Source organism: Macaca nemestrina, chromosome 9 (genome assembly GCF_043159975.1).
Source record: "Macaca nemestrina isolate mMacNem1 chromosome 9, mMacNem.hap1, whole genome shotgun sequence".
Classification (NCBI taxonomy): domain Eukaryota; kingdom Metazoa; phylum Chordata; class Mammalia; order Primates; family Cercopithecidae; genus Macaca; species Macaca nemestrina.
In genome coordinates this window covers 15,789,616-15,815,806 of record NC_092133.1, presented here as the reverse complement: position 1 = coordinate 15,815,806, position 26,191 = coordinate 15,789,616, and the positions used below count along the sequence as shown (strand labels likewise).

The following is a 26,191-nucleotide window of genomic DNA, read 5'->3' as shown; positions in this document are numbered from 1 at the left end:
ACTAAAAATACACACAAAAAAATTAGCCAGGCATGGTGGTGGGCACCTGTAGTGCCAGCAACTCGGGAGGCTGAGGCAGGACAATGGTGTGAACCCGGGGGCAGAGCTTGCAATGAGCCGAGATCTCGCCACTGCACTTCAGCCTGGGTGACAGAGGGAGACTCTGTCTAAATTAATGAAATAAAATAAATTAAGAAAAAAAAAGATGTAAGGAATGTATCACTTTGTTACTGTTTAGACTGATTTATACCCTCCACAGTACGGTCTTCTAAATTTTCACAAAAACTCTAAATGCATTGCAGTGCTGCTAAGATTTCTCAGATTCAGCCAGAACAGGGACATTTTATTTCTTGAGGATATGAAAGTTTGCTTGTGTTAGCTGCATTTTGAAAATTATTTAAAAACTTCCTTATAAGTCAAATTGAGCCAATCTGGATTTTAAACATTTGCTAAGATTTTAGCATTTCATCTGTTTATTTCTTAATATCTAGCCAGATTAAAGTCTTTTCATCCCAGATAGCATGGCTACGCATTGAAATGAATGAAGGGAAACTGACTTGACAACGTGTGTGTGTGTGTGTGTGTTTCTTTTTTTTTTTTTTTGTCACCAATCAGATCACGCTTTTCTTATTAACAGAAAAAATGCTTATATTGAAAACAATGAAGAGAACACAAAAGAACAAAGTTGTATGTGACTGACAGTGGGTTTCCTTGGGAGCTGGCTGGGGTAACTGAGGACTCCTTGCACAAATATGCCAAGCATGAGAGGGCTGAGCTAGCAGACCCTAAAAGTTGGCATCACTTCATTCATATCATATTATTACTTTTTACCCGTCATATTCCCACTGCAATGCTTTTGCCAGTTTCCCTTTGAACAAGGCAGAAGCCCCACAGTAATCTATTACGAGTTTTTTCTTCACTAGAGATTTATTTTGGTTTTGTTGTTGTTATACTTCACATAACAGATGTTCTGGCATTTTTTCACATAATACCACTGTGAGTCTCATGTTATCCTTAAAACCCTACAAAATTTTAGACAGTCCCTCTGAAATAACTTCCTCCTCTTTGGAATTTTATCTTCAAGCAGGCCTTTTTCTCACTATTTGTAATGGTATATTAAAATGAAAACTATGTAGAAAGAGAACGGTTTATTCATATGTTTTATAACTTTGAAATTAATTGCTGTTGAAAGATAATTACCCCAATGGTGGAGTCAGAGTGTCTACAGATCTTCTAAAAGGGAATAAAAATATTCCCTTGATTTTTCTACTTCTGCACCCAGTTTATAAGCAGGACTTTGTAGAGAGAGTAGACTCACTTAAGGCTGTTCTAAAGACAAGTTGTAGGTCTGGTTTTAATCAGGTGTGTTTGAGCCACAAGTGCCCAAAACATACCCTCTGTGTCCTTCTGGGAAAGAGGCATTGAGAAGCTCTTATTTTAGATCCTTTAACTTGTTAGACTAAAGACGCTACCACCTGGGTCATTTCTCTGGTTGATGTCCCTTTGTCCTAGATGCACTTTCAAGACTAAGATTCATATATAGTCAGCCTAGTGGTTGGTTGTTAGACCTGGAAAATTTCAAAGCAGCCTAGATGGTTATTAAGAGGCTACAGGCCATCTTCCTTGGGGGCTAATGGTGTATTCACCTGGCTCTTTGTCCTCAGGGTTCCTTGCTGTGTTTGCTCTTCTGTCACCAAAGGGAACCAGTACAATTTAAAGTATTCTCTGATGTGCTAAAAGCCTCTAAAAAAGATGGTTAAGCAAACAAAGCATTCACTTGCCTTTCAAGCCAGCCTGGCCTGAAGAGCTGATTGACAAAATTGATGATCCTTAAGGAAACATTTCCTCCTCATCAGGTCATTTCTCAGCACAAAAGATCCAAGGGCTCCTCAAGGCCCACAGGTTGAATTCCAAACTCATCATTCAGCCATTCAATGAACTGGCATCAGCCACTCACTGAATTGGCATCAGCCTTAATCATTTCCCACCTCTGCCCTCTGAACCGTCCTTCAGTCACACTGTTCTACTCATGAGCACAGCTGGCTGAGCCCAGGATGTTCTTTTTCTGCCTCTTCTGTTATTCTATCTGTAGCCCATCCTGGCTACTCTCTTGACCTCAGGCACTTCTTGCCAACATCCCTTTCATAGTGACTGTGTCAGTTAAGATTCTTTCAGTTGCGAATGACAAAAAGTGCAAACCAAACTGGGTTAAAAAAATAAAAAGGAAGGAAGGGAGGGAGGGACAGAGGGAGGGAGGGAGGAAAATTTTTGGTTCTTGTAACTGAACAGAGTTCAGGATGGTTGTTGGCTTGATCCAGGGTTCAAATGCTGTGCCTGAGACCCAGTTTTCCTTTCCATTTCTCAGTTCCGTATCTTTGATGTTGAAATCATTCTGTGGTCCCTCCTAGGCATAAGGTGGCTGCCAGTAGCTCCCAAGATTCTATCCTTCCATCTTCCCATACAATAGGAGACAGGGAGATTTTGGTGCCACATTCCCAGCCAAAATCTCATTGACCGTGGAGAGGACAATGTGATGAGCTGATTGGCTTGATTTGAGCCACATGTTCCAATCACAAACAGAGGGTGGAGTCAAATCCTTCAGAAGCACAGGGACTAAGGGGTGGGGCGGGGAGGGGGGGAGCTGTCACTTTACAGGGGAAGAAGACAGAGTACTGTTAGAAGAGATGTGAATGTCCCCTAGAGCCTTGCCCCCCTACCCAGTTGTAGGCTAACTTGAGGACAGAAATCTCAGCTGCTATTTTAGGTTGAGCACTATACCCTACATCCAACAAGTACTTTATGATGGCATCAAGAGATTGAGAATTACTCACGTAAACTTTTTGACTAATATCGCCAAAGCCAGAAGAAAATCAAGACGTTTTAAACAATGGCTAATCAAAACCTTGCCTTGATGATTCTTTTATTTTGACTGGCAAACACCATCCAGCCCCCAGTGGTTGTTCCTGTAGACACGGGCTCTGTGTAAGCACATGTTTCAACAGGTGCCTGAGGCTGCCACAGCAGATGGCTGGGCAGGATGCTGGTGGTTTCCCCAGATGAAGTTTCCTTTCACTGTGAAGAAGCCAAACCCTGTTATTCTGCCTACTGTCCTCACTTCTAAGCTGTGTCCTTGAGTACAGACTTTTTTTTTTTTTTTTTTTTTTTTTTGGTTTCTTACTGATTTTTGGCTGCTTGGGATGCTGGCTTATTCAGCATCTCTGATCTTGGTAAAAGGATACATTTTTCTCCCTATGATGAAAGTTAATTAGGGCCGGGTGTGGTGACTGATGCCTATAATCCCAACACTTTGGGAGACCGAGGTGGGCGGATCACCTGAGGTCAGGAGTTCGAGATCAGCCTGGTCAACATGGTGAAACCCTGTCTCTACTAAAAATACAAAAATTATCCAGGTGCAGTGGCACGTGCTTGTAGTCCCAGCTGCTTGGGAGGCTGAGACAGGAGAAGTGTTTCAACCTGGGAGATAGAGGTTGCAGTGAGCTGAGATCAAGCCACTGTGCTCCAGTCTGGGCAACAGAGTGAGACTCTGTTTCAAAACAACAACAAAAACAACAACAACAACAAAGTCGATTAGAAGAGGAAGAAAAGTTCTGTACCTGGGATTCTAGAGGCTAGAACAATAACCTTTATTTACTTATTTAATAAAATATATCTGGATTATGAGCTGAGCTAAGCTCTAGGAAAATAGAGGGAAGCCAGAAGAGAAATGGTCCCCGCCCCACTGACTCTACAGATGGGTTGCAGGAACATACACTAGGCAATTACCTGTGACCAGAGCACACTATCTTCCCCTTTTGTGCTCTTACTATGTTTGCAGTGATATACTAGTGCAGCAATTTGATTAGCTGCTGTTTCCTCTTCTCGTTAGGTTCCACAAGTCTCTGACTCTTTGTGCCTTGGATCTATATTGTGAGCAAAGTGCTCATCACTTCTATAGTGCTTAAGGAATATTTGAAATACCATTGACCCTTGAACAACACAGTGTTAGGGGCACTGCCTCCTCCTCCCACCGAGTGCAGTCAGAAATTTGCATGTAACTTTTGACTCCCCCAAAACTAATAGCTTACTGTTGGCCAGAAGCCTTACCAATAACATAGACAGTTGATTAACACATATTTTGTATGTTACATATTTTATATACTGTATTATTATAATAAAGTCAGCTAGAGAAAAGAAAATGTTATGTTATTATGAAAATTATTAAGGAAGAGAAAATATATTTACTATTCATTAAGTGGAAGCAGATTATCATAAATGTCCTCATCTTCATTGTCTTCTCATTGAATAGGCTGAGGAGGAGGAGGAAGAGGAGGGGTTGGTCTTGCTGTCTCTGGAGTGGGAGAGGTAGAAGAAAATCCACTTATTGGGACCTGTGCAGTTCAAATCCATGTTTTTCAAGGGTGAACTGTATTTTCTGATTAAATGAAAAAAATGAATGAATGAATGTCTTATTCTAGACATGTCATAAACCTATCTTATTCACCTCCAACATTGTACCTGAGCTGAAATATAATAGAATGATTTTTTAAATTATTTATGTTTTCATAATTAAATATGATAAAAACCTTACCTAACCTTCTCTAAATGCTGATTCTTATATTAAAAAATGATCAAGCCTAAGCATGTATATTTTTAGAATCTGTAGGAAAAGCCCTATCATTCTTCACCTCGAATGTTTCAATCTGTTTTAGTGGGAAGCAGGCAGAACAGATTTCATTCATTCATTCCACAAATACTGATTGAGCACCTACTAAATGCCAGGCACTGCTGTAGGACTAGAGACCATGGAGTAAACAAGATTCAGGCCCTGCCCGCGTAAATTTCTGAGCATGCTGTGTATGGGAAGTGTGTATGTACATGGAAGAGTGTATTTATTTCTTAGGGCCACCGTAACGAATTACCGAAACTTGGCGACTTTATTCTCTTGCAGGTGTGAAGTCTGGAGGTCTGAAATCAAGGTGTTCACAGGGTTGCTCCCCTGGAACCTCTGTGGGGGACTCTGTTGCACACCTCTAGTCTACTTTGTGGCTGTTGCTGGCAACCCTGGGTGCTCCTTGGCTTGTAGACACAGCACTCCAATCTCTTCTTCTGTCTCCATGCAGCCTTCCTCTCTGTGTGTCTGTCTCAGTTTTTCATCTCCTTTCTCTTAATGGCACCCATCATTGGATGCAGGGACCACCCAAATCCAGGGTGATCTCATCTTGAAATCCTTCACTTAATTACATAGGTAAATCCTATTTTCAAATAAGGTCACATTCACAGGGACAGGGGTTAGGAGTGAACATATCTTTTGGGTTGTATTAGACCATTTTCATGCTGCTGATAAAGACATAACCTGAGACTGAGTAATTTATAAAGAAAAAGAGGTTTAACGGACTCACAGTTCCCTGTGGCTGGGGAGGCCTCACACGCATGGTGGAAGGTGAAGAGCACATATTACATGGTGGCAGAGAAGAGAGAAAATGAGAACCAAGCGAAAGGGATTTCCCCATATAAAACCATCAGCTCTCATGAGAATTATTCACTACCATGAGAACAGTAGAGGGGAAACCACCCCAATGATTCAATTATCTCCCACCAGGTCCCTCCCACAAGTGGGAAATATGAGAGCTACAATTCAAGATGAGATTTGGGTGAGGACACAGCCAGACCATATCATGGAGGGATGCAATTCACCCAACCACAGGAAGTCTTGCTGAATTTCACCACCAGTCCTCATAATGTTGATTTCTTGTTCAGTGGCCGTTGGTCCATTTTCTGACATCGTGCCCTCCTGGCCTTCCTCCTGTGACCTGCTACTCAGACCTTCCCAACCTGGCATGCCCAAGCTACCCTGGTTCTGGGTCCTGGCACCCTAACCAGCCAGATTCAGACACAGGGAATGCATACAGATAACAAAACCAGTGATCACTGAGTGAATGTCTCTTAAAATCTTGTGAAATGAAAGAGTGAAGTAAAATTTCCATTGACAGAAATCACCTTGAGACCTTAACAAATTTTGTTCAATGGCCCTGGCTTCAAAGGAGAGACATGACCAAAGGAATTTTGGCAAAGAATTACCAGATTCTGATGTATTATTTGACACTGCACTACATTTATAAATTAAAAGACAGCAGACAACATCTAGAAAAATTATCTACAGTTGAGATGTAGGAAGAAAGCTGTGATCAAATTTCTGAAGCTGACCAGGACCCGACACTGAGATGTCAGATAAATTAGGCACCCACATCAGCTGTGGACCTCTCACCTAATTTAGAGAAGTGATATTCACAAACATTGTCAATATTTCCGAGTTTACAATCGCACCTTTGACTGTTGACTTAAAGCATCTAGTTTGGTTCAGGCTACTGGTGATGTTTACACTTTGGAATCTATTATGCATAGAAAAATTAGGGATTATCTTTGACCTGGGTACCACATATTCTTATGCAAAAGTAAGTAAGGTTATTTATTCATTTAATCAATTCCATATGTTTGCTATCATCATCACCATGTAGAGCAGATCTGATTTTTGCTGAGGTCAAACCAACATCGTCCTGTGCGTGGGGATCCTAGGTCTGACTGGGAACACAGATGGCCTGGTTGGCATTCAGACAGCATGAAGCATTTCTGACTTTTGCCACACAATGGAATTTTTTTTTTTTTTTTTTTTTTTTTTTTTTTTTTTTTGTCCTGAGAGGTCATGTGCCATTCAAAAAGAGAATCAGGAGAAGAGTTTTCTTCTTTGTTAAAGAGGAATGCTGGGCCTAATGTGTGGGAAACATTTGACTTTGCATTTTCTTTTTAGCTCTATCTGGGGCATATGGAGGAAGAGAACACAGACATTGGTGATGAAAAACCCCGTGAGTATTTTGCCACAGGTAAAATTGTTACCCAAGACATGGCATTCAGTTCTACAAAATACAGTGCTGGCTGTGTTCCAGATACTGAACAAGGATCTAGTGATGAAAATGTGAATTATTTATCCATCTAGTCCTCAAGGAGTTCTGAGACAGACACATACATACAGAGAATATCCACATATGTACTAGATATAAAGGCTAAGGGGATTCAGATGAGTTGATTCTGTGGGATTGAAACTGGGACGGAATAAAGGAGAAGAAAGGAGAAAAGGTTCAGAGAAGCAGTGTTTAATCTCTATTTCACAGATTTAGTAAAAGTCAATAACTTAGGTGAGGCAAGTGGACATATTCCACGTGGAAACAAAATGACATAAGCAATGCAAAAAAGGCATGATGGGTTTGGGTTCTTAGGCATCACTGAGCTTTTCATGTGGCTGGAGTGTGGGGTGCATCGTGCAAAGATTGGGGGTGGGACACCAGGGTAGTGATTTGTTAAGGAAATATAGGGGTAATAAATGTGGATTTTGAAAGACTCTTTAAGAAAAACTATGGATTTAGAGATCCTTCCTGCAGATGATAGAGAACCAGGAAAGACATTAGAACAGAAATGTAACATGATCAGAACAGCATGTAAGAAAGGTGGCTTAAAAGAGGAAAGGATGGTGGAGTAGGGAGAGGCTGGGAGCAGATGACCTAGTAGGAGGCTATGACAATCATCCAGGCATTTGAGGACTAGGTACTAGGAGACTGGGGCAGAGATGGGGAGGTGATGATTTGGAATTTGTTCATGTTGAGTTTCATTGTGGGGAGTGGGAAGCCCATGCCCAGCAAGCAGCGGCACCCAGCTCTGGAACTCAGCGGGGACAGGCTCTGTCAGCTACATCAATGTCTCTTTGAATGTCATTCAATCCATACAACAAATATTTGTCAAGCATCTAGTATGTGTCAGGTACTCTGCCAGGCACTGGGGATTCCAAGATGAGGAATGAATGGATTCTCATGAGGCCAAATGAAACTCAAGAAAAAGAAAAAAGGAAAAATTGTTTTCTTCTGTAATGATTAAAGAAAATAACTTGAGATACCATTTCCCAGCTATTAGGGTGGCTTTTTACATTTTTCCAAATGACATAGCCCCAAAGCCAACCAGCTTGTACCTACGCTGCGTGCACCTTTGTTATTGGCTACATCTCATGCCTGTATAGCCTCCACTCAACATTTGCCATATCACTGCCTGCCTGGCACTTTGGCTGAATTCTTGCTGTGTTTGGGAAATTCTCAGCTCTGTGGGCCCTGCCTCCTTAAGCAGGAGTCAGACACTTCAGCCTCCACCCCATGCCACTCCCATCTCCACTGCAGACAGAGCTCAAGCCTGGCTCTGGCCTCCTTCAGCCCAGAAAACTGAGCAACTGAAGCAGGATGCCCTGCATGTCCAAGATGCTGATGAAAGGGTGACAGGGGAGACAGGCCAAGTCCTGGAGCAAAGCTGGCACTAGAAGGGCAGTGGCAGGGCCATGACGTGGTTCCCACAGGCCAGCCCCTGATGTCTGCAGAGAAGCTGTGTGCTCAGTGGGGTTCGGGCAATGCCATCGCATAATGCCAAACGCATTAAGACCAGCTAAGTGTCCAGCATCTGGGGGGATGGCTCAGGCAGTTAGCATGGCCCATCAAATAGCAGGGAGTCTCATAGAGCCATTATGAGGAGAATTTTGAAAACCCTGTGAAAGTGTGGGAAAAGTCCTTCAGTGGTATGTCAAATACGTTTAATCTGTTAGAACAATATTAATACCATCCTGGAACATGCAAAATGCATATCTGTGAAAGCTTTTTCCAAAACAAGAAATTAGCCTCTTAAGATGGTAACACTGTGTACTTTTTAATATCAGAAAAACCCTTCTTTGATGATCACCGCTCCCTTGGCCTCCACACTTGCATTGGCAGGAAGCAAAAGGGAGCTGCCACTGGAGCCCACCTGTCCCTCATACATCTGCCTAGTGGTCCTGTACCTGCCCTGGCTGACACCATCCCCCTCCTTCCCCTCTTCAGCCCTCAACACTGCTCTGTTGCACCCCCAGAACTCACAGTCAGCCATCTTCAGCACCCCTTCTACATCCTCCACCTTCCCACTCTCAATGGACCAAGGACCTCCAAGGAGAGGCTGGTTCCATTTCCACAACCTTCAGGCCTGTGGGCACAAAAACAGGTTGGGAGATGAGATGGGGAGGGTGGGGTCAATTCTCTTGTGCTTGCTTATATTTTCTAAACAGGTAAAAGTGAAGACAGTGGAGGATGTACTGGAGATTTGAGGAGAGTAGAATATAATGAGAGGTGTGGATCTTTTTGTCAAAAGCTCATACAGACATGTATATGTGCACAGGTGAGTACACATACACACACACACACACACACACACACACACACACAGAGGACTGTACAATTTCAGGGAATCCTTAGAAAGCCCTGCTAATCAGAGTCTCTGAGAACTAAGACTAAGAATCCCTGTCCTAGAGGATAAAATATCAACGAAAACAGTACACATAGGAAAAATCGGAGCAAAAAGAAAATTCATGGAAGAAAAAATAAATATAAACAGAATGATGGAGGTGTTGTATTGTGCAGCTCCAATCAGTAAAAGTGAAAGTGTTTAACACCTTTGTGAAAGATAAAGCCTCTGACTGAGTTAAAAAACGAAACCCAACTCTCTCCTTTTACGAGACATATAGCACCACGCCCCCCAAAAATGACAGCATACGTAAAAAGAAAAGTAGAAACAAAAATGTAATGAGTAAATATCAAATAAAATAAATCAAGGATAAAATATTAGTCTCAAAGGACAATTTAAATCCCAAAAATTAAATGAGGAAATGGAGGTCATTCTGTGTTGGCAAAAGTAACAATCCTTAATATAACTTCTGCGTTCCATTTTCTTCTTCAAATAAGCTCCCTTTACTAGACAGACAAGAAAAATAATTTGTAAAGGCTTTGTAGTTTGTAAAACACCTTCAAGATTGTTTTTAGAGTTAAAATATACAGTAAAGTTACCTTGGTCACGTACCTTTAACGACTAAAAATTAAAATACAGAAAACAAAACCTATTAAAATATAATAAGCAATTATCAACTAATTTTTGGATTGGGTGTTTTTAACATTGCCACTCTTGGTTGTTACCTGATTAAGTACATTAAAAATCAATAAAGAAAAAGCATTTCAATGATAAACTCAATAAAGTTGAATTGATGGCTATATATCTTGTATCTTTAACACAAAATTTGGCATTATACAATCTGAATAAAATATGTCTTTTATGGATAAAAAAGTGTTGGAAAAATATAAGCAAAATGTTAACAGTTATCATTCCTGAGTAATGTGATTACTTGGGGGAAGCATTTTCTTTTTATTATTTTCTGTACTTGTCAAGTGTTTTTACAATTTGTAGATCACCTTTATAATTAGAAATAAGAGCTAATTTTTTTAAAAAAAGAATTCTAGAGGGCATTCTTTAATATTCCTTTTCTTGGTTCAAGAGACCTCAGTGTGAACATTTTTTTTCGTGCCAGGAACCATGTGAAAGTTATATGGAAATTTTTGCCAGCACACCTGCAGTGGAGGGCTTAAGTTGTTTTCCAGTTTATTTTTCTCTTTGTGGCACGTCCAGTAGTATTTGGAAAATTCTTCATTTTCATCTGATGCAGAAATTATTCAAAGATGCCAATTTCATGGGACTGCTCTCTCTTTCTACATCCCGGGCAGGAGTTCTCAAAACTGTAAATAGCCATTCAAAAGAGGAACACTGTTTTTGAATCATCAGGCCGTTTGCAGGTGGATGGTGAGTTCCAAGCCTAGGGAAAAATCTCGTGGGTGAAGAACTTCTGCAGGATATCATATGGCATAGCCAATAGTGTAAGAAAATTCCAGAGACTGACGAAATGGTAAATAGGGAAAAGAGCTGAGAATTCTCCTCCTCGTACTTGGTTTCTTTGTGGCCAGTCTTTACCAGAAGAAAAGAACAGGTGCAGGGGGAGTGTCCCCTCAGAGTACGCTGGTTGTATTCAACGTCTTTTCAACCAACACCAATGAAAGAAACGGGATGCAGGGTGGATTCAAAAGCAGAAAGCAAATAATATGATGGACTATTTCTCAAAAGATTTAAGAACAAAGATCCTCCCTTCCTCCCTCCCCACAAGCAGAAACCGTAAATTACAGGTGGACATTCCGAAAGCAACAACTTCTTAATTCAAATTAATTTTTACAGAGTTGGCCACAGAGATTTGGGTACATTAGTTATTTAATGACAACTGATTCCATCTAAAAGGTACAAAAAGAAGTTATATATTTCTTCACAATAAAGAATTTCTCTATTGCATTGCAGTTTCAAAGGCAACTGTATATTCAGACGGATTCTGGAGGGCGTGGGAAAAATTGATGAATGAAACCTTCATGCATGATTATATGGTAGCAGCAGTAATATGTGGTACATAGGTGGAGTGTATATTTTAACCAACTCTTTCAATATTCATGAGACTTTTCGCAGCATCATCATGCATCCCAGATGCTGGATGATCAAGGATACTACCTAGGAGAAAAACATCTGGATGACTCCCTGCACTGAGTCAAGTAAATCATTAATCCAGTGGCTCCCAATCTTCTCGAACACAAGGACAATTTTTTTTTTCACTTCAAAACCCTTCTTCAATATAATAGTTGTAATTTTAATGCAAGTTCTTTGAAAAAATACATTAAGACGAAAAGCTACTATGAATTCAGTAATGAAATTCTGCACAAACACATCTATACCTACTTCAAGAAGAATTGCATTTGTCCAATGTTTAGTAATTTGTGGGTCTGTAGACAGTACGTTTAGACAGTGTGGATTCATGGACCTCTTGTAGTATTGCTGTGGCCCTGCCAAAGTCTATGGCCTCAGGAAGACTCTGAACTAAATCATTGTGGTAGTTACTAGTGATTTCCCCAAAAGATCAGCTTCTCTTCCTCCTTGGTACAGGGTAGGATTGCACTTCCCTGATCCTTTGCATTATGTAGAACCATGGGACTTACCTAGGCTGTTAAAATGTGAGTGAAAGTGACATATGCAGCTTCCTGGCAGGAGATTTTAAGAGTCAATAAATGGTTTGCCCTTCTACTAGCAAAGTTCTAGCAGTCAGAGGTTCCACTGACCAGTCTCTGACTGAGAATGACCTAGAGGAAAATCTCCAACCACCCTGGCCATACTGAAATGATGATGGAGCGTTAGTAGAAATAACTCTTGAGTTGTGTTGGGATGTTAGGGCTGTTCATTACTGCAGCATAACTGGGCTGATCCTGACTTGCACAGTCCTTCAGGGTGAAATTATTTGTTCTTTGTGGTCCTCCAATTTAGTGTCTCAATGACTTACTCCAAAGTAGTATATTTTACCCAATTAGTTTAAGATCTTCCTTGTCACCATCTCTGGGCTCATAGAAGATTCCCAAATGTATTTCCAAGCATGGAATTGCCATCCCCTATGGCTCTGGATTTTTTTTTAATCTTTAGAAATGTTTTCTACCTTAGCCAGAAAGGATTTTGGCTGCTAACGTAGCTAATATTTTCTAGTGGACAGAAAGGATACAGGAAATAAATGCTAACAACAATAGTAAAGCATGCTGGACCAAATATGGAGGCGGAGGAAATGAATGCCCAAACTACTCAAAAGGGATTCAGGCAGGTTTGAAGAGGGTAGGTTGATCTGGAATCAAAATTTTAACAAGAAGGGGGCTGAGTAATATCAGCCCTTCAGATTAAATCAATAGCCCCTGGGTGTCCTACCTGAATTTCCCTCGCCTCTCCCTCTCACCTCTCACCCACATCTTCCATTTGGTTAAAATCTCCAAATCTATCCTGGCAAGTCTGGCCTTCTCTCTCCCTTCATGTAGTTATGACACTGGCATTTCTGAAGCCCACTTTTAAGACATTTGGCCTGCAAGAAAAAGAGAGAGATTTTAGTATTATTCATAACAGAATGAGAAGGGCATGTTTCTTCCCAGGGAGAAGCAAGTAGATGTTAATCCCAGGCTGCACATTACAATCCCTTGGGAAACTCTGAAAAATACTAATGTTCAGGTACCACCCCAAATCAACCAGATCAGACTCTCTGGAGATAAGAGTTTCTGAAAACAATTAGCAAAGTCATCTCTTTGTTTTGTCATCTATAGTCTTAGAAAATAACTGAAGATAATTATGTTCCTAGAAACTCCCCATGTTTCTAAGTAAAGTTGAAGAAAGAATTATGTCGCAGTTTTCTCTGTAATAAGTAATTCCAAATTCATTACCAAATGGCTGAACCAAACCTCTAACCTTTATATTGTTTTGGTTGTCCTTTGTTTTTGATATCTATTGCTGTGTAACAAATTATCACAGACTTCGTAGCTTAAAACAACTTACATTTATTGTCTCATAGTTTCTATTCAGGAGGCTAGCACGGCTTAGATGGGTTCTCTGTTTAGGATTTAAAAAATATGCAGTCGAGGTGCTGACTGAGTTCTTTCCCTTTGTGGAGTTCAGTCTTTCTCCCAGCTCATGTGGTTGTTGGCAGAATTCAGTTATTTGCTACTGTAGGACCAGGTCCTCATTTTCTTGCTGGCTCTCACCCAGGGGTTGTGTTCAGCTCGTACAGTCTACCTGCAGTGTCTTCCTACATAGTCCTACAAACTGCTTTTACTCACCCGACATTTCTGACACCAAATATGTGGGGTTTTTCCTCACACTGACTAATTCTCTAACTCTCTGGACACTGAAGTGTCCAACAATTCTATTCAATTCTGAACTATCCACCTGGAGTTAGCATCACATTCCACAAGTGAGGGCTCAGTTCCACAAGACTGCCCTTCAGATGCCAGTGGCAAGTCCTTGACTTCTGACTGATAGGTTATACATGTAGAGGGTTTCCCAACCTTGTCCTCATGTCTAATAATTTTCTAGAATGGCTCACAGAGCTCAGGAAAGTACTCTACTTACATTAGCTGGTTTATTCTAGAGGGTAAAGGTGAACAGCCAGATGAAGAGGTGCATAAGGTGAATTCTAGAAGGATCCCTAACACAGCAACTTCAGCCCCATGGCGTTAGGGTGCTCCCACCTCCTGGCACTGACCCAGAAGTTCATCAAATCTTACTGTTGAAGAGTTTTTATGGAGCTTAATCTTCAGCACCTCATCTCCTTCCTGGGGGGTCAGTGGATGGAGCTGAAGGTTCCCACCGTCTAAGTACTTGGTCTTGCTGGTGACCAGCTCTGTCCTGAGTTTGTCTGGGGGCGCCTACCCTAAGTCACTTCATTAGCATGAACCCAGGAATAATAAAAAGGGACTTCTTATGAATAACGAGACACTCCTATCACTCAGGATATCACAAGTGTTTTAGAAGCTCTGTGCCATGAGCCTGGGATGAAGACCAAATACAGATTTCTTCCTGCATCACAGGATCACAGGTCCCTTATAGGTCCTCCCTCTACAAGGCAGCTGACTTCTTCAAGGCCCGAAGGAAAAAGTCTCTTTTAAGACTTTTACCTGATTAAGTCAATCCCACCCAGGATAATCTCTCTTTCCATTAACTCAAAATCAGCTGATTTAGAACCTTAATTACAGCTAGAAACTGCCTTCACCTTTGCCAAAGTCTATGCACTACAAGCAAATTGCAGGTCCCACCCACACTCAACAGTAGAGGATTGTTGAGGGATCATTTTAGTGTGTGTCTGCCACATCTTTTTTGGAAGCCCCCATAATTTTTTGCATATTTTTTCAGTATTATAATGGCTCAAATTAGACATTATCATCATCATCACCATCAACATCTTTGTCTTGTCCAGATCACCCTCTGAATGACAGAGAAAGTACTGTAAAGATGGATTAGCCTCTCTTTCCTGCCCTTAGTTTCTTATCCCCTGCCCATCGCATTGGGCTTATGGTCAGCAGCTGCACATTTCTGGCTCCTATTCAGCCTGTTCCCAATTAGGACTGCCCCCCGCCCCACCCTAAGTCTTGTGAAAATTTGTATTTAAGATCCATGTGTAAGAATCAAAGATGTTTCCTCCAACTAAGAAGTACTCACTTGCCTAATGAGAGACCCTAACAGATTCTCCATCCAACCCTCATGCTAGAAATCAACCTAAGTTAAATAACACAGATCCTGGAATGATACTGTCTCCTAAGATAACAAAGGGGCTGGAGGTGACTGCTAGGTACAAAAGACATTACTAATTTGCCGGGGGAAGGCCGTGGATAAAGATTAGGGAAGGTCTCACTGGACAGATTTCAGACACTAAACTGTAAGTTGAATAGCCTTCCTAGTTTCTCTTGCAGTCCAAATTTTTCAAATGTTTTCCCACATAATGCAAAGCAAAGGGGAAAATATAGCATAGTGGATATTTGACAATTTTGTAGCAATCATGAAATAGATTGCAGCCCTCTCTGCAATGTCCAGTAAGTGAGTAGACAGTAAAACCAAAGAGCAGTGTGATAGAGGTATTAAACAGCAAGCTAAGAATATTAATGCTTGGGGAAATTTTTTACAAGTTTCTACTTTTCTTAAATTTAATGTTGATGTTTTTCTCATTTAGGTTCGCTAAGTAATGTTTATTATTAATTCAAATTCTCGATATTGAAGGGGAGATACTTACCATATGGTTGACACGCTGCACTGTAGGTTCATAAATTTGGAAGAGTTTTGATTAACACTGACAGAAAACCCTTTGAAAACATACGGCTGTATATACATCATGTCATTTCTAATAAGATGACACATCCTTCTTTGTTTTTTACTAATAAGATGAGGTCAGTTATATTGAAGAAACATGATAATGCTTTGTTGATTCTTCTTTATAGGAGAGAAAAACTGAGTAAAAATAAACTATTTTGTTGTTGCAGCAGACAGAAAGCATAGCAGATAGTTTGTGAGAATTAAAAAAATGAAGGGTGCTACCTTGAAGCACTTTTTATAGACCTGGTTAACATGTTGTCCACTTGGGATGTTTTGTGACACCCCACATTTCCTTCTTGCTGACTGATCTGAAGACCACCAAACTGCCTCGGGACCTATCTTATTCTCACCAGGTTTCAGAACTGATCTCTTCAGACCTCGTTGAGTGCAACCTTCATACCATTTTGGTGCCAAAACATCCTCATTCTTGGTAGCTTACATATTCACATGAACAGTGCTCTGTTTCTTGGATTGATTTGTTTCCATTTCTTCTGAAACCCATTGCAATAAATTCAATTTGGGAATTCTGATATGAACTTTTTAAATAATATTTTGAAACATAACAAATATGGAAAGCAAATTGACAATTTGTATCAAGAATCTTAAAAAACAGATGTCCATACCTTTTGACCCAGTAACTCCCCTTTTAGAAATCCACTGGCCTATCATAATGGCTCATGCCTGTAATCCCGGAATGTTAGGAGGCAGAGGTAGGAGGCAGAGGTGGGAGGCTTGCTAGAGCTCAGGAGTTTGAGACCAGCCTGGGCAACATAGCAAGACACCATCTCTACTAAACATAAAAATTAAAAAATTAGCCAGGTGTGGTGGCTCACACCTGTGTTTCTAGCTACTTGGGAGGCTGAGGTGGGCAACATAACAAGATCTCATATTTACTAAAAATTTTCAGCTAGGTGTGATGGCATGTGCTTATAGTTCCAGTTACTCAGGAGGCTGAGGCAGGAGGATAGTTTGAGCCTGTGAGACTGAAGTTGTAATGAACTGTTATTGTACCACTGCACTCAAGCCTGGGTGAAATGCTGAGATGTCTCATTAATGCCCTCTAACTTGGAGGGAAGACTGAGTACTAGCACTGAAGAAAGAGTGAGTTAATGAAATGTTGAGATGTCTCATTAATGGCTTCTAATTTGGAGAGAAGACTGAACAGGTAACATGGGGAAAATCCTGAAGAAACTCTGCAAATTACCCTTCATACCACATGGGGGTTAGCAAAGGAGGGATGCCAAGGCCTTTTATTCTACTGTGTCAATTTAGGAGACAGGCTAAAGATGGAACATAAGATACCTAACAAAACTTCAGAAGAAAGAGAGCTGTGTTCCCCCTACAAGAACTTACTGCATCTCCACATTCCATTCCATATGTCAGGTTAAGAGAGAGGAAAAAAAGATAAGAGTAGCTAAGAGGTAGCACCCTGTCCTCAAACTCAGAGGAAAACACATACACACACACACACACACACACACACACACACACACACACACACACAACTTCAGATAAGCTGGGAAAGCCATAAAGAAGGAGTCATACACATTATATTGCAGCAAATACAAGGTCTGGACAACCACGCCAAGATCTTTTAGAAAAGGGAGAGATGTGCTGGGCACAGTGGCTCACGCCTGTAATCCCAGCACTTTGTGAGGCTTAGGAGGGCAGACCACAAGGTCAGGAATTTGAGACCAGCCTGACCAACATGGTGAAACCACGTCCCTACTAAAAATACAAAAATTAGCTGGGCATGGTGGTGCATGCCTGTAATCCCAGCTACTCAGGAGGTTGAGACAGGAGAATCACTTGAACCCAGGAGGCAGAGGTTGCAGTGAGCCAAGATCACTCCAGCCTGGAAGCCTGGGCGATAGAGTGAGACTCCATCTCAAACAAAAAAAAGAAAAGAAAAGAAAAGAAAAGAAAAAACAGTGGGGGGTGGTGCAGAGGGAGAGGGAGAGGGATAGAGAGAGAGGGAGATCGTTGGCCAGCTGAAGGATAATAGAAGATTATTCTTTTACACAATAAGAATTAGATTATTCTTTTATTTATATAATAAAAGATCTATGGTATAGAACATAGATGAGCAACCACATCTGAAAGAAAACAACTTAAAAAAAAACAGACGAAAGCATTCCAAGTGATTAAGTGCTTTATGCTATAGAACTTAAAAACATTAAGTCAATAAAAGAAAGTAAAGTGAGAATAATAAAATAACACGAGACAAAAATGAATTTTGAAGCAATTATTAAAACATTGAGAACTAAAACAACAATATTACAACAAACCAAAATTAGCAAGAAAAGAGATGAAAATAAAAATTAAGTTGCTGGAGTGGAGAAAATCTGAGGATAATCATAGTAAATACAGAGGAAAAAGCAGAAAGTAAAGCAATTAGAAAGAAGAAAGAGAATGAAGATAATCTAACACAAGAATAATTGGTATCCCTGATGTAACACTGCAAAAGAACTTCTGTTCTTTTGAGACATAATAGTGAAAAACCAAATCTTTGAAACAAAGGAGGAACTAGGTTTGCAGGTTGAAAGGGTACACTGTGTTCTAGGGAAAAGCTGACATATGAGTCCAGATGGAAATGTGTTCTGGTGAAAACAGTAAACTCAGGAAGAAAAAATTTTTTTCACATACAAGTGGCCAGCAGGTGTATGGTAAAATGCTCAACATCACTAATCAACAGGGAAATGTAAATCAAGACCACAATGAGATAACCACTGCCCCCGCCCGAGTTAAAATCATTATTATTAAAGATAAAAAAAATGACAAATGCTTTTGAGAACATAGGGAAAGGGGAACTCTTATATACTGTTGGTGGGAATATAGATTAGTACAGCTATTCTGGAAAACAGTATGAAAATTCCTCAAATACTTAAAAATAAAACTACCGTATAATCCAGCAATGCCATTACTGGGTAAAAATCCAAAAGAATGTAAATATGTTGAAAAGATATCTGCACTCTCATGTTTATTGCAGCACTATTCACAATAGCCAAGAGATGGAATCAACCTTAGTGTCCATCATCAGATGAAAGAATAAAGAAAATATGGTGTATCTACACAGTGGAATGCTATTCAGCTCTAAAAAGGAATACAATTCTGTCATTTGCAGCAACATGGATGAACCTGGAGGAAATAATATTAAGTGAGATAAGCCAAACACAGAAGGACAAATACCACATGATCTTACTAATATGTGGAATCTAGGAAAGTTGATCTCACAGAAGTAGAGACTAGAATAGTAATTACTAGAGGCTTGGGGAAGGGAGAGAGGAGGGAGAAATGGGAAGAGGTCATTTGACAAGTACAAAGTTACAGTTAGATAGGAGGAATATTTTCTAGTGTCCTATTATATAGTAGGGTGACTATAGCTAATAATAATCCTATCATATATTTTAAGATAGCTAGAAAAGAGAATCTTGAAAGTTATCACCACAGAGAAATGATACAGGTTTGGAGTGATGGACATGCTAACTACCCTGATTTGATCATTATACAGTGTACACATACATTGAAATATCACACTGTACCCCATACACATGGACAATTATTATGCATCAATGACAACCAATAATAAAGTATAGCACATACAATTATGTACAGTACATAATACTTGATAATGATAATATAATAAATGACTATTATTGCTTTACATAAAACATATATATAAAGAATTCTTCAAACTGTCAGGGAGTAAAAGCAATCCACCATCAAAGGGCAACTATGAGGTTGATCTCAGACATGCTGTAATTCTTTTCTAAGTAAAAAAGAAAAGATTTGCTACAATCTAATATGGAGATAATTTATAAGGATCACAGACAACATTCTCAAAAATTAGTAGAATATAGCACCCTTAACCTTCCAACAGAGTACACCAGCCAACCAAGAGATGAATCAAATATAGAATTAGGAATAGGTAAGTCATAGTTAAAGAGACTGGTGAAAAATGATGAAGCCAACTAATTATAGGCTAAGATAGAAAGTGAAAATTTGATTGCAGAATAGAATATGCACATTAGAAACCTGGAAAAATTCTACAAAGCAATATAACCAATGAAAGTGGGGAGGGAGATAGGAAAAGATAGAAAGGAACAAATGTTATCTTCATAGCAGATGAATATTGTTCAAAAATAACATCTAATTTAAAAAAATTAATGACTCTAACTTCTTAATGTTTTCATAATATTTATTTTAAAATGTATAGTGTTCATTTAGGAAACACTCTCTTATGATGGAGAATGTTTATCTGTGGTTTAGAAGTTCTTTATGTTTATTCAATTTCTTTTTATTCTGTTAAAATAAAATTAAAATTTATCTATTACTTTTGCACCAACCTAATTTTTTTAATAGTATGCTAAACGCAATGTGGTATCTTGGATTGGATCATGGAACATAAAAAAGGACATCAGTGAAAAAACTAGTAAAATCTAAATGAAATCTATAGTTAATAGCAAATTAAGTAGCTGTGACAAATGTACCATGGTAATATAAGATGTTCATATTAGGAAAGCCCAGGTGAGGAGTAGTTGGGCTCTTTCTATACTATCTTTGCAACTTTTCAGTAAATCTAAATTAATTCCAATATAGAAAGTCTCTTACAAAATAGTATGTGTCATATTTACCTATCTTTTTATCTAAATCTTTGTGAAAAATGATGCCTAGGATCATGTTTTTCAAAATTTTACAGTGGCTATTTCTGGGTAGTTGGCTTCAGGGTGATTCATTGCTTTTGCCTTGTATACTTTTTGTATTGATGGAAGTTAACAACAACTGATTATCATGTTTATTACTAATATGGTCTGGCTGTGTACCCACCCAAATCTCACCTTGAATTATAGTAATCCCCATGTGTCAAGGGTGGGGCCAGGTGGAGATGATTGAATTATGGGGGCAGTTTCCCCCCCATACTGTTCTCATGGTAGTGAATAAGTCTCACGAGATCTGATGATTTTATAAATGGGAGTTCCCCTGCACAAGCTCTCTTGCCTGCCACCATGTAAGATGTTACTTTGTTCCTCCTTTGCCTTCTGCCATGATTGTGAGGCCCCCACAAGCCATGTGGAACTGTGAGTCTGTTAAACCTCTTTCCTTTATAAATTACCCAGTATCGGGTATGTCTTTATTAGCAGCGTGAGAATGGAGTAATCAATTACCAACAATATTATTCTAAATTTTAACAAAACAAATACAATGGTGAATACAGATGAATATTAACATGAGGAATACTTACAATATAACATTTAAAAGCAGAGACAAAAACTAAAGAACATAGTATAATTTTATTTTCAAAAGTATATGAAAAAATGACTGCAAGGAGCTACATTAAATTATTGCTGGTGTTTGTCTCTGGATTAATAGCTTTTATTTTCTTCTTTATGCATTTACAATTTTGTATAAGCTATGAGTATACATTTATAATAACTGAAAAATAAACATTACAGTTTTACTGTTATCCAGTGAAGTTGGGTTGGCACTTGGCAAGTCAACTGCAAAAGTTAATTAAGGCAGTGAATCATAAAACGTGATATATACATACCTTAAAGATTTAATTTTAACTTAAAACATATGGATGTTCATTCACGTACCACTCTTTTGATGTTGAGCCAAGGCCCTTTCTTTGTGCCGGGGTCTGATCTGAGTTCTAAGCAGTCTTTCTTTCAAAACCACCCATAATGCATCATCCAGAAGTTTCCATTTTGGTTTCTGTAAGGCAGAATGAGATCTTTAAGATGCTGATAAAGCAATTTTTCTTACATTTTTACTCTCTTCTCATCTTTTATGTGTCCTTTACATATACTCTGATAGTAATTTATTGAAGCACTTTGTCATTATCAAATAGTTCATCAGTTTACATAATATTTATGTAAATAATAAGAATATAATATTTGCATTACAGGTGCTAGACCAGCGAACAGAAATAGGTTTGGGGAGACACCTGGCTGACTCTTGCTCATCACAACTGGTGGGAATAGAAGTGTCAGGGCTTGAGAGAGAGTAGTCGTCGCCATAAGCACCTGACATGCTTTGGGCATCAGTCAGAAGGTTTTACTGAGGAAATAGAGAACCTTACTTAACGAGTTCATGAAGTTGAGGAAGGTTAAGAGAGCTCCTGTACAAAAACATAAAAATGGCAGACTCCATTATGTCTTGCTACCTTACATGTAGCTGGAGGAGGTTACCATCAAATTTTTTCTCATCTGGTATTCTCTCCACTTCACACTTGATAACTGTGATACCTTTTTAGGGTTCCTTTAACGTATGTAAAACGCTGATGAATGACAAACGGGACATTAGTGCCTTTTCTAGTTGATCCCCACTATAAGCTGGTAATGGTACTTCCATTGTACAGATGGGGAAACTGAGTCACAGAAAAGTGCAACCTAGACCTATATCTGACTTGAAGTGCACTGCTCTAACCATCTACCATCGTGGCCTTCTTTGGTGGTATGGGGTTAATGATTAAACTAGAATGTGAACGTATACAAAGAAGGTACTTTTAAAATTGTCTTTCACATTGTCAGTATAGAACAGCTTTTCTCCAATAATATCTCATAACATTTCCATATTTTTCTAAGTCTTAAAATTATCAGCTATACAGAAATAGTGTGCGTGTCATGCCATCTTTCTCTGTCCTATATATTTAGAATAATTCATCTCCATCTTTCTATTCGGGGCCTGTCCTACAGAATCCCTGTTCTCTTTAGGACTATCCACATACCACATAGTCCTCAATTTCACAAATACTATTTGTAGTTCTAACTTATATTATCAGCTTGAAATGTGCAGTGGAAGTGCCTGTCCCCTTTGTTAAACACCATATCAGCTACCCAAGATTTTCCTAGATTTGTGGCTCTGATCTCCTTGGCATCACAAGTTTCATCTTTTTTTAATCACTCTTACCAGTTTATGCCAATTTTCAAAGATTTCTTCCTCCACATTATTTCTTCATATTATTTCTTCTTGTTACAGCTAAGCTCCTCCAAGGAGTTGTCCAAATTTGCTCTCTGCTCCCTCATTTTGTCTTCTTTCACTCCCAGCTTTCTGCTTCTTCTGAAGAATGCCAACGGCCACCATCTTCCCAAATGCAATGCCTGTCTATTCTCATCTTTCTCCACCTCTCAGGAGCAAGCTGTTGACACATTTGACTACACCTTCCTTCTTGAAACCCTCTATTCTCTATAATTCTTAAGTATCGTATTTTCCAAGCTTTCATCCCACCTCACTGAACCTCCCTTGATTCCCTCCCTGGCTTCTCTTCTGTTCAATCTCTAAATGCTGAAGATTCCAAGGTTCTGTTATACACCCTAAGTTGATCTCATCCAGTCCACTGGCTTTAAATACAATCTATATACTGATAATTCCTCCATTTATTTCTTCTGCTCCTTCCTTTCCCATGAACTTTAGATACATTCAAATCCCACTTGGTAGCTCCACTTGTATGTATAACAGCATCTCATACATAACATATACAAAATAAACTCTTCATTACTCCCAGGCAGTCTGTTCACCATCCCATGACTTGCCCAGAAGGTAAATGATGCCACAATTCACAAGTAGTTCAAGTAAAAACAATCTAGATGACATCTTCGATTTATATTTTTATCTCACACCCAATCACATTCAGTTCATCAGCAAATTCTATCACCTCCACCTCAGAAATGTTCAATGAACCCCTACCTCTCCCAATCCGTGCTGCTATCCTCTGGTCCAGGTCCATATCATCTCCTTCCCAATGTGGTGTGGGGTAAAACCTAAATTTAAGGCCCAAATTTTGACATCTGTTAAAACTGGGAGGGTCTAAAATGGCCTGATCCCAAGCTCCCCTCCTTCTCCTGCGGATAAGACCCACTACCAAAATAACCGCTGTATCCAGGGACCAACTAGCTCCTGCCTATTCCTGAGTAGCAGGTTTCAGTTTGCTGCCAACCTGCAGAATTATTCAGACAAACCAATGACATCTTTCTGCAGGTCACCCCACCCACTTGCTACTATACAGCTGTTGGATATTCACTCTGTTCCCAAGTGCAAGCCCCGGGCAGCCCTGCATGGTATGTGGTGCCCCCCTGTCCCAGGCTGTGAATATGTGTGACTAATAAAATGCCATCTCACCTGCCCAGGGCCCAGTGTCACGTAGCTGCCTATCTCCATCATCCTCGGGTGGGAATCCCTCCCTTGCCAACAGTGAGCTTACAACACCTGGCTGCCACTGAAGTCTGATTCAAATGGTTTCTTCTCTGAGAGGTCTCCTTGGCTCCCACTATCCCACGGTCCTCTCTCATTTCTACTTGGCACTTGTCACTATCTGTATTATCTTATTTATTTTTGTTTGTGCGTGTTTAGTCTCTGGCACCTCCTACTAGAATGTGAGTGCCACATCCAACATTAGTTAATCCCTGAGAGCCACTTTTAGATGTATCCTGTGGATAGCCACTGCTTCCCACCACCTAGCCCTCATCGGAGCCCAAGCTAGCAGCACCCCTCACCCGGATGATTGCGCTCACCTCCTCGCTGCTCTCTCTGCTTCCACTGCTGCCCCCTTCTCTCCTCATGGTATCCAGAGGGACCTTGTAAAAGTATGAGTTAGATCAAGCCGCTCCTCTACTCAACATCTCCTGCCCCTGCCTCATGCTCCCTTATGCAGCAGAGTCAATACCCACGTCCTTATCATCACTCACCAGTTCTTGGTCTGGTTTCGCACCTTCCTGCCCTCATCTTCTGCCATCTCCCCTTTACCACTGTGCTCCGGGCACCCTGGTTTGCTTGCAGATCAGAGCTTTGTACTTTGCTTTTGCTCTATCCAGAAGAATCTTGGCCCCGATATCCACAAGAGTCCCACACTTCCTTCTGCTTAAACATCATGCATTAGAGAAGCCTGTGATTCACACACCCTTCCCTCTCCATCCTGGTATCCTACTTTCCTCTTCTTAGCATTTCCATTTCTTTTCTTTTCTTTTTCTGATTTTTTTATTCTCTGTCTACCCTGCTAGATTGCAGGGAGGAAGAGGGATCTTCTTTGACGCACTGCTGTGTCCCCAGCATCCAGCTCCTATGTTAGGATCTTGAAATATATTTGTTTAATTAATAAGTTTGTGTCATGCTTACCATTGTATCTTTAGAGCCTCAAACAGTATATGGCACACAATAATAATATTAAAAGTGATTTTAAAATAACAGACAGAGCTTAAAAACATATCTAGCACTGACTGTGTGCCAGGTACTGTTCTCAGCTCTTGAGATATACTATTATTTAGCCCTCCCAACAACTATGTAGGGCAGGTACTATTCCTATTCACAGATTGGGAAAGTGAGGGACGAAGAATTCAAGTAACTTGCTCAAAGTCACATGCATAGTAAGTAAAGCCATCAGGATTCAAAACCAGGAGGTCTAACTTCAGACTATGTGCTGTCAACCACTTTAAATAAATAAACAATTCATGAAATTGTCATCAAAAATTTCTCCTTGTGACATCCTCCTTCAACCCAACAGGGCACGAGGACACGACAGCTGTTGCCTATGTTAGCAGCTCTTTACTAGTATAGTCAGAGAAAGCATTAACCAATACTACATTATATAAAAAGCACTACCTAAAACACCAATAAATATCACACTAGGGCATGAGAAAAAATGTTAAGGAAAGATTATTTATTTTAGTTGCTTACTTAATCTCTGAAGGGTTAAAAGCCACTGATATCCAAAAAGGAAACTTCTATATTCTAATTTATGCCTATCTATGTCTCAACTGTCAGTAGGAATGCAGAAGGTCAACTCAGGCTGCACCAATAGGTGTTTCATAAGCTAAATGGTGATAAAGAATTAGATCAGCCAAAAAGCCAACCTAGAAATGGAAATGAATACGCACTTTCAGCAGGCCATTCCTCACAGGATATAAATTAGAACCACTCCAAGATATAGTAGGTGTTCACTCAAGTTTCTCTGTGGGTTTTCATAGCCCTTAGACTATTGCGTTTGAAGTGAAAGTTAATAAAAGTCCAGAAACAAATTTGAAAAGGTATTGGTACCAAGAGATTAATTCAAGAGTTTTTAGAGGAAGTACCCTCCACCTTGAATGACTTTGGAGTGAAAGAGGAACGACGTTGCACATATGGTCTTCAGGAATGCCCTAATGCAGAGTGAGAGGCATGGGCTCTTGTAGCCCATCACCTTCTCCCGCAGGAGGAAAAAAGCTGCGCTCTGTTATTGGCTTTTGGCAGCAGGTAAAACAGTTTAAGTGTCCCTTCCACAACCATGAGGCTCTGCGACCTGCAGTCCATCTGGAAAATCTATTTTTCAAACGCGATCAGGCTCACAAAGGTAAGAGGCAGAAAGCAACTATTTTGACCTCAAAGTCCTTACGAGTATCAGCAGGTTTTGTCAACAGAGACCAAACACAGTGAAGAGTGAAGACAGTTGCTAAGATCATTCAAGTCCAACACGCCTCCCTGAATTCTGACCAAAACAGACCCCTGCAGATGAAAATGTTGCTCGTAAGGAAAAAAAAAGTTGACTAGAATAATTCACACCATCTACATCAGTTGACCTCACCAGAAACTCTAGGGAAAACGGCCTCGGGGATCATGATCTAGGGACCTAAAGGTT

General features: G+C 39.9%; 1 long non-coding RNA gene across 5 annotated transcripts in view; it reads right to left on the bottom strand.

Moving 5' to 3' along the window:
• Positions 1 to 3,655: 3,655 nt before the first annotated feature.
• LOC105467524 (uncharacterized) overlaps positions 3,656 to 26,191 on the bottom strand; it is a 39,752-nt gene continuing 17,216 nt past the window's right edge. The window contains exons 4-10 of one of the 5 annotated variants that reach the window (XR_011607611.1): positions 24,270 to 24,652; positions 24,096 to 24,158; positions 23,272 to 23,345; positions 21,180 to 21,297; positions 12,689 to 12,811; positions 8,940 to 9,042; positions 3,656 to 4,432 (exon numbers count right to left, since the gene is read on the bottom strand). This is a non-coding gene — a long non-coding RNA (uncharacterized lncRNA). Of the gene's footprint in view, positions 4,433 to 8,939; positions 9,043 to 9,246; positions 11,431 to 12,688; positions 12,812 to 21,179; positions 21,298 to 23,271; positions 23,346 to 24,095; positions 24,653 to 26,191 lie in introns of those variants that run through there. The other 4 variants (XR_011607610.1, XR_011607608.1, XR_011607607.1 and 1 more) reach the window with 4 other exon arrangements.